The 9,606-nt window shown below is 41.1% G+C and overlaps 1 long non-coding RNA gene across 1 annotated transcript; it reads left to right on the forward strand.

Moving 5' to 3' along the window:
- Positions 1 to 5,030: 5,030 nt before the first annotated feature.
- On the forward strand, positions 5,031 to 5,954 carry LOC149668578 (uncharacterized). The gene is made up of 2 exons (XR_016367894.1): positions 5,031 to 5,214; positions 5,251 to 5,954. It is a non-coding gene; the product is annotated as an uncharacterized LOC149668578 (long non-coding RNA).
- The last annotated feature ends 3,652 nt before the right edge of the window (positions 5,955 to 9,606 follow it).

Genomic DNA, 9,606 nt, shown 5'->3' on the forward strand with positions numbered 1-9,606 from the left:
AATTATTTGATTTTTCATTTCACCCTCCCATTAAACACATTCTCAATCGTATTCTAAAAGACAGACATAAACTCTAATGAAATTAGGAGATAAGGCATTGTAATATTAAAAATAGAGATCCGCCCTGTTCGCTGGTATGTTTTTCTCCGTATGAGTAACCAGCCCACGTCGTGACCGGTATTAATATTAATAACTAACTTAAAACATTGTTTTAGTGTATGGTTTCAGGCTCAGCAGGACAATTGCCCAGCCCATACGTCCAGATTCCTTGCAAGATTTCTGGAGAACGAAGGAATTGACGCTTTGGATTGGCCCGCACTCTCGCCCGACTTGAACCCGATTTAGCGTTTATGTCTGTCATTTAATAAAAGATTAAAAATGTGTTTAAGGGCTAAGGGAGGTTAAGTAAAATATATGGCTACAATTGAAACTGAAAGTGACAGTCTTGTTTGTAATAAATAGTTCAAGAACGCAGACGGTATTTCCTGGATGTTTCACTATGCAAAATGGTCTTATAATTAGAAGAAGAATAGTAAAAAAATCACTTTATTGTCCTCTTCATCCTCCCTTTGAGGGCTAGGGGATGTCCAATAAAATATCAAGCATAATTAAAGCTGAAAGTGACTGTCTTGTTTTAATTAAATAGTTCAATAAAGCACACGAGCATTCTTCAATTTGAAACTCGAAGGAAGTCTTGTTATTTGAAAATTTTCGTCCAAATTTTATAAATATTTTTCAACTTTTAACTAGTTATCAATAATGATATTAATAGTTATCCAAAATTTCTTTAAAAAAGCTAGTTTTCTTTCCTACACAATAAAAGTCTTAAAACACAAAATATAATTTCCCAATACCTCCCAAAGTTAGTATTTTTGCCATAGAAAATAAACGAAAGGAGTAGCAGACCAGCAGCGCAGAGAGACCAACTTCAAGTGTTTACCGTTCGGGTTCGTTTTAGCTGTTAGCTGTTATTTTCAGTTATGATCATTGTTACTGGCATTCGTTTTGTTTTTTTTTCATTTAATTTTTAGGTTTTGCCATCGGTAGCTTTGAACGTTAGTTGTGAAATACGCCTTTGCCCATTTTTGGTTGCGGTCGGCTTTATTATAAAGCCTCAACAGAGATAGATTTAATTTTAGAGGTAGGAATAGAGAACGGTTAGCGTTTAATTCAGTCCGACTCAGAGCCCAGTATAGAGCCCCTCCCTCCAACAGGTAATAAAAAGTTTAAAATTTCAGATTGGCTCACTTAAACTAGTTTTTTATGACGTTATTCCTTTTAACTTTTGTCGCTTTGACACGCCTCTTCTTTCATACCCCTCCTTTCCGTGGAAGAGGGTCCGGGAATTTGACGCGCTCCTAGATTACTCTATTCTCTATTCCCACTTCTAAAATTAAATCTATCCCTGGCCTCACATTTGCGATAAACGCGGGAGGCTATAGCCAGCCTCAGGCTCCGTTTAAAGAAGCTCAATCGCGTAGCGAACATTCCTAACATAGAAGCCCTCTTCTCTGAAGTTGTTTCATGTATGGAATAGTCGAATTTGTCTATTTGAAGGGATCTCGTGCAGTGCATATCCCATCATGAATGAGATTTTGACTGGGCTGAAGACCCAGACGTAATTAATATGAGTTCTAAATATTATGATATCATGGCCCAAATAACAATATTTTCAAACCGCTTCTACTCTTCAAAAGACGCGAGTTTTCTCTTAGAGAGGGTGAAGTGGAAAATTAAGTGATTTTATTTATCGATTCTTCTACTAATTATAAGACCAGTTTGTATAATGAAAAATTTAGGAAATACCTCCCATTGATTTTAATATTCAAATTAGGCTAAGATTTTAAAAATAATTTTAAATAAGGACCTCCGATTAATCGCGTAACGCCGTGCCTTTTTGTTAACAAAATTCTCGTGGCACGTTCCATGTCTCGCGCCACAATTGTCACATCGTGCAATTTTTTTCAAATCTCGCCATAAATTGATTCAACACGGAGCGTTCCAAGAGAAAATTGTTGATAAAAAGGCGGGGCGCTACGCGATTGGTCGGAGATCCCTATTTAAAATTATCCATGAAATTTCAAACTAATCGTAGTTTAAAAATCGTTCGGTCTTATTTCCTGGAGGTTTCACTATGCAGATCGGTCTTATAGAAGAATCAATAAAAAATTACTTTATTTTCCACTTCACCATCCCTTTAATGAACGTCTGATTTGTTTCAAAGTATTGCGCCACAAGACCAATCATATATATACGCATAAGGTGCCATAACATCTAACAAGCATTATTACGACAAAGATTCGATACTCGATGATGAATTATCGCCACTCTAACCAAGTTTGCCAGATTTTGAATAAAGGCTGATTACTCGTGACCTATTCATCGGAATTGAATTTGGTGAACACTTTTCAAATATGAATCGACCCCAAGGAATCCGAAAATCGCATTTATATCCTCGAGAAATCAATATTTTCAAAGTTGATAATTTTGACATTTCCGGTTTCCGGTATAAGTATGCAAAGGACAACTTTGGAACGGGTAAAATATGAAAGAGAAATGCAAAACTTTTATAACGCACTTTATTCCAGAGCGCTAGCTCTAATAGTTTTTGAATTATAGTAAAATATGTGCGAAAAACCCAACGCGCAAAGACTTCTTTAACAGTCTGTACGACGAGCTGATCAAAGCCCTCACTGATTACTTTAATCCGGTACCATCGGAGATTGTAGAACGATTCGTCTTCAACTCCAGAAATCGACAACCAGGCGAGACCATAGCGAAATATATCTCCGAGCTGCGACGTATTAGCGAATTTTGCAATTACGGAACTTCATTGGACAGCATGTAAAGGGATCGCTTGGTATGTGGATGTAACGACGATTCATTGCAGAAGAGACTACTAGCCGAGGATAACCTTACTCTCACCAAGGCTATGTCCATAGCACAGGCCATGGAACAGGCAACAAATAATGCTTGCGTCATGAGAAGTCAAGGAGGCACACGTCATGTCGAACCAGTACAGGCAGTAGCGATACTCTCGAAGAAGAAACGTCCTAACCGAAACAATAAACCCGGCCAGAAGAATCAGAATGGGGACTCTAGAAGCGAACAATCATGCACGCGATGCAACGGAGATGGACATTCTCCAGCCACGTGTCCATTTAAAACTTCAACTTGTCATCACTGCCGGAAAAAGGGACACATTGCGAGAGCCTGCCGTAGCAGTCGTCCAAAACGGAACGAGACGCAAACCAATCAGATCATTGATGACAAGGCTACACATCCGGAATATGATGTATTCGCATTGACAAGTACATCCGATGAAAACGAAGTCTACCAACTACCTTACAGACAACAAGATGATGCTGCACCAGAGCCATATCGGATTAACTGCACGATTTACTTTACTTTACTTTAATATACTCGCAAAAGGGAGCCACGGGCCCGATACATCGCGGTGACAGTGTCTTAAGATGTTTGTTAACTAAAAGTAACAGTGATGGTTTAAAAGATATGCTAAAAAGTTTTAAGAAAGAGTTTTTCAGCTGTAATTCAGCTTCGTTATCGCGTTTATAAAATCAGCGTGGGTTTCTGCCGAAATAACGGCGTCCGGTAGTACGTTCCAATCACGTGCAGTGCTAAGCAAGAAAGAGAACTTCCTTAAGTTTGTTCGAGGGATTTCAGTTAGAACGCGTTTTGGGTGGCCGTGTCTACTTTTTGACGGGTTGTGTTTTATGTCTTTTAGTAGCGGGTGGAGCGGTGTAGCTCCATGGTAAATTTTATTAAAAATAATTAATCGTCGAGTTTTACGTCGAATAGATAATTTCGGCCATTTTAGACTGGATATGGTTTCTGTTATGCTGGATACTCCACGGTCGTGCTTCTTGTTTTTTACGAATCGTGCTGCGTTATTCAGGACTACTTCTAGTCTATGGATCAAGTACGCCTGGTGTGGGTCCCATATGGCAGAGCCGTATTCGAGCAATGGGCGCAAGAGTGTTTGGCAGGCTAAGTTTTTTGTTGTTTCATCGCAGATTCCTAAGTTTCTTCGGAGGAATCCTAGTACGCTAGCTCCTTTAGCAGCTGTTGCTGTTATTTGTGGTTCCCAGGATAATCGCCTACTAACCTTTATTCCCAAATAGTCAAATTGTTCTACTTCGGGAATTTGTGTATTGTTAAGCGTATATGTTAACGGTCGTTGAGAGTTACGGCGCGAGATGCGCAAGCAGGCACATTTAGGAATGTTAATCGGTAAGTTCCATTTCTTAGACCAGGTAAATACTTTGTCAAGGTCGGATTGTAACTGTGCTGAATCGTTGTCCGTTTTGATGACCCTGTATGTGGAGGAGTCGTCTGCAAATAGCGGCATCTTGGTACCTTCACTGGTTACTTCTGGTAAGTCATTGAGGTATAGAAGGAAAAGTAGCGGGCCCAGGACTGATCCTTGGGGGACTCCCGATGAGACCTTTGTTGTAGTTGACTCGTGACCAGATACGACGACTTTGTAAGTCCTACCCTCAAGGAAGTTTGATATCCATAGAAGGTTTGTGCCGGTGACGCCAAAGGACCGGAGTTTAGCTTTAAGGAGTTCGTGATCTACGCTGTCAAAAGCGCGTCTGAAGTCGAGGAATATTACATGTATTTCTTGCCCATTGTCGAGTGCTTTAGTCCATTGGTTCACACATAGGATTAGCTGCGTTTCAGTTGAGTGATTTTTACGGAAACCATGCTGCTCAGGTGATAGGAGACCATGTTTTTCAACGTGCGCCATTAAGTGAGAGGCAAATATGTGTTCTCCAGTTGCTTTCGACAAAATAGATCTAATGAAAAACATTAACATGTACAAAAATGGGCCAAGCCTGGCTTCGTGCCCTCTCCGCCGTAAAACGTTCTCAGATCCCATGTAGAGCCAAGTCTGCCTTTTGCTCTCATTCAATCGCCAATTGAACAATTATGTTATAAATTAAGTCATTTTCCTAATTAATAACCAATATTCTTTGACTGTATCATTATTATACATCTTTGTTCGTATCAAAAATATCGTGACTTGGCAATCACAGGCAAGTAATATTAAAAGGAAGTCGAGGGGATATTCACTAAATCGTTGCCGATTTTAAAATAATCGAAGGGATATTCACTAAATCGTTTATGGTCGAGGGGATATGTACAAGTTTATAAGATGAGTCATGCACACCCCTATGTACAAATTATATGGCGAGTTATGCATAACCCTATTTACAAATTTATAAGGCGAGTTATGCATAATCTTATATACACGTTTATAAGGTAATTACCTGCGCTTGCCAAGTCACGATATTTTTGATACGAACAAAGATGTATAATAATGATACAGTCAAAGAATATTGGTTATTAATTAGGAAAATGACTTAATTTATAACATAATTGTTCAATTGGCGATTGAATGAGAACAAAAGGCAGACTTGGCTCTACATGGGATCTCAGAACGTTTTACGGCGGAGAGGGCACGAAGCCAGGCTTGGCCCATTTTTGTACATGTTAATGTTTTTCATTAGATCTCACTTCTTTTTGTAGACCCTCTCGTTATACTTCGGTAGTTATATTAAAAAAAGACCCTCTCGTTGTACTTCGTTTGCCAATATAATCGCTAACGTTTGTCCATATTTACGCTGAATTACCCCTTTCGACCCGCAGAGAATATGCAATAAAGATTGTACGCGATATCCTAATATAAGAATGAATCAGTTACGACATATTTCTTTTAAACTACTACTCCTATTAGCTTTAATATATATTTAACTTTCGGTTAACTTTGGACCATTACGTCTTTTTATCAAGAACAGACACTACTTCTGTTGAAAAGACGGCAGCGCCATCTATTTTTAAAATAAAGAACTAAAGAACAATTTTATAAAAATTTGGGGATGTTTTAATTTTTCTGTGCTTTAAAAAATAAATGAAAACTAAATCATGAATTTTAAGTTTCTATCTCTCCTAGAAGTACCGTAGAATTTTGATGATCGGTGAGTGAGTGAGTGAGTGACAAAATAAGGTAAATTTCACCTGCGATATTTCGATAAGTGTATAGGGTAGGAACTTGAAATTTGGAAACTATAGGTAGAATTGACCGTCCTCGCGGCAAGCAAAATTTCAGTTTTTTACCTGTACCCATCACGAAGTTACAGTGGGCTTAAAAGTGCCACGAGTTGCTTCGAGAAAAGGATGTCATGTCAGTGCTCGACTTGGCTGGGAGCACTGCCGTGCTCCCAGATGTGATAGAGATAGGTCGATATTTTTCTGGATCTGACCGAGATCCGGACTTGAAGATTGGTGTTACCAGGGCTTTTTTCCAGTCTTGCGGGACGTATTCAGTTTCATAGGATTTTTTAAGTAGCAGGTATATTGGGTCGGTTAATTCAGTGGCACATTCTGCTAGGAGAAAAGGGTGCAACCCATCTGGACCCGCAGATTTGTTTTTGTTTATTTTGTGTAGCGCCGTGTAGACTCCAAGTTTTGTGACTTCAATTTTGGGTAAGGGTGGCCCACGTCTCGGTAGTAGTGGGACTAAGTCACATGTTTTCGGTGTAAAAGACTTCTCGAACGTTAAGGCTAGTATTTCAGCTTTTTCATGAGGGAGTGAAAAAGTTTGATTGCATGCTGACCTCATTGTTGGTATGCTAGTATTTTCTTGGCGTCGTGCATTAATTGCTCGGAAGAAGGATTTTTTCCCGTCGTTGCTATTCCTTACTGCTGAGGCCATGTAGTTCTTATAATCAAGCCGTAGTGTTTTTTTTATGGTGTTACGGTTTCTTCGGAAAGATTGCCATGCGTCCATCGTGTCGATGACTTTTGCGTGCCTCCTTTGACGGGTTATACGGTTAATTGTCTTTCGGTTTTTCTGTGTTAACCAAGGTGCTGTGGATCGCCCCTTTGTCATTCTTTGTGGGGTATGCAGTTCACTGGCCATTTTGTAGGAATCTTTGATGCAGTTTCATATATTTTCTGTTGCATTTCCTAAGTGGGTGAGATGGTCTAGATGTTTTAACTGGTGTAGCAGCGTAGCCTTAAAAGCTGGTATGTCTGTTTTCCGAATACTCGCGACTACCGTTAACGGCGTTGACGTCAGAATGGAGGTGGACACCGGCTCAGCCTTTACACTAATGCCGAATCACCAAGCCCTGGGTATCATCAAGAGGGACGACCTAAAGAAGTCGAGCGTTGAATTGAAATAATTTTCCGGACACAAGATCGAAGTGGTTGGAGTCTGTCACGTGAAGGTGTCCTATCATTCAAAAACCTAGATTCTGCCAATCATAGTGTATCAGGGCAAAGGACCGACGCTATGTGGGCGATCCTGGACGTCTTCTAGCTTTCCGATATTACGAGAAGACGTAATGACGCAAGCTTCGGCAGTCAAGTTCCTGTCCAATCATGACGTCAAGCTACAAAAGATCCTGAAACGATATGAGTCAGTTTTCGATCCGAAAACAAGAGGCGTTTTTAAAGGAGTAAAGGTACATTTACACCGGAAGGAAAACGTAGAACCTCGATTCTTCAAGGCCAGGACGGTTCCATACGCATATAGAGATAAAGTTGACGAAGAACTCCAGAGGCTTGAAGACGATGGAACCATCACGCCCATACCATTTGCGCAATCAGCGGCACCTATAGTACCGGTGAAGAAAACAAACGGCACCATTCGAATATGCGGCGATTTCAAAGTCACGGCGAATCAACAGATTCAGACCGAGAAGTACCCACTTCCCAAAGCAGAGGACATCTTTGCTAAACTTGCTGGATGCAAAGTCTTTTCGTGACTCGATATGCGCGATGCATACAGTCAGCTAGAACTTGATGATGCTTCGAAAGATCTAGTCGTCATCAACACACAAAAGGGACTGTTCCAGTACAATTACCTGCCTTTTGGAATATCGTCTGCATCGGCAAGTTTTCAAAAGCACATGGAAGCTCTGTTGAGAAACAAGCCCAACGTAGCTCCATTTCAAGATGATTTCCTCTTGGGAGGAATTGACAACGACGACCACTTGCTGAAGCTCGAATCATTCCTTCAAATTATGGAAGACGCAAACTTGAAGCTCAGACTGGAGAAATGTCAATTCGCTAAGAAATCAGTTGACTTCCTGGGTCATCATCTCGACAGCGAGGGATTGCATCCGCAGACCACGAAAATGGCAGCTATCACGCACGCTCCTGAGCCGAAGAACCTCGAAGAACTGAGATCATTCCTGGGGTTATTGAATTATTATTCTAAGTTCGTCCACAACTACGCAACAGAACTAAAACCATTGTACAGACTCATGGAAAAAGGAGCCGAATGGAAGTGGGAATTACAAGAGAAGACAACGTTCAAACGAGCCAAAGATCTGCTAACAAAATCAAACTTCCTCGTCCATTTCGATTCAAGCAAAGAAGTATTATTGGCGTGCGACGCGTCACCGGTTGGAATCGGTGTCGTCATTTCTTACAAGATTAATGGACAAGAGTACCCGATCTCATTTGCTTCACGCACGTTATCACCCGCTGAATCCAATTATTCGCAGTTGGAGAAAGAAGCCTTGGCTTTGGTATATGGAGTCGTAAAATTTCGAGACTACCTTCTGGGACGGCACTTCAAGCTCGTGACCGACCATCAGCCGTTAGTCAGCCTTCTTTCCGAAACAAAACCTGTACCACAGATGGCAGCTGCTAGATTACAGCGATGGGCATTACTCCTATCCTCTTACGACTACCAGATCGTCTACAAGAAGGGAAGTTTGCACTCCAATGCCGATGCCTTGAGCCGTTTGCCATTACCAACGAAACCCAGCGATCCACCACTACCGACAGAATACGTCCTGCTAACTATGGAACTGAACAAGGGTCCGGTCACAGTCACCGATATACGACACGCTACCGAGAAGGACGATATCCTGAGAAAAGTCCTATCCAACGTAAAATACGGCTGGAAATACACCGCTCAAAAATCTACATTCTTCAGACCATACTATTTGAGACGTCACGAGTTATCAACGATGAATGAAGCACTAATGATTGGCCAAAGAGTAGTCATTCCGGAAGCTCTACGATCTAACATGCTAAAGCAACTTCATGACACCCATCAAGGCATAGTTAAAATGAAGTCCCTAGCACGATCGATGTTCTGGTGGCCTGGAATCGACAGTGAAATAACCCAAATGTGCGCCAGATGTCGCATATGCCAATCCTCTGCACCGGAACCATCGAAGGAATTTGAATCTTGGCCACTCGCTACAACACCATGGACCAGAGTCCACTGCGACTTCGCTGGCCCTGTCGAGGGAAAAATGCTCTTCATAACGGTTGATGCTTTCACCAAATGGATCGAAGTCGACGTAGTGACGACAACTTCAACCGAAGTTGTCATTCGAGCCTTGCGAACTAAGATGGCAAGATTCGGAGTCATTCCAACCCTCGTGACCGACAATGCATCATGCTTCACGAGCGAGAAGTTCAAAGAGTTCACGTTCATAAACGGCATCAGGCATCTCACTATTGCACCCTATCATCCGCAATCAAACGGGCAAGCAGAGAACTGTACGAACCATTAAAGGATGTTTGAAAAAGTTAAGCTGCGGATTTGATGATGAG

This window comes from Phalangium opilio, unplaced genomic scaffold (assembly GCF_054372755.1).
Source record: "Phalangium opilio isolate 3A_F unplaced genomic scaffold, DU_Popi_V2 ptg000055l_1, whole genome shotgun sequence".
NCBI classification, from domain to species: Eukaryota; Metazoa; Arthropoda; class Arachnida; order Opiliones; family Phalangiidae; genus Phalangium; species Phalangium opilio.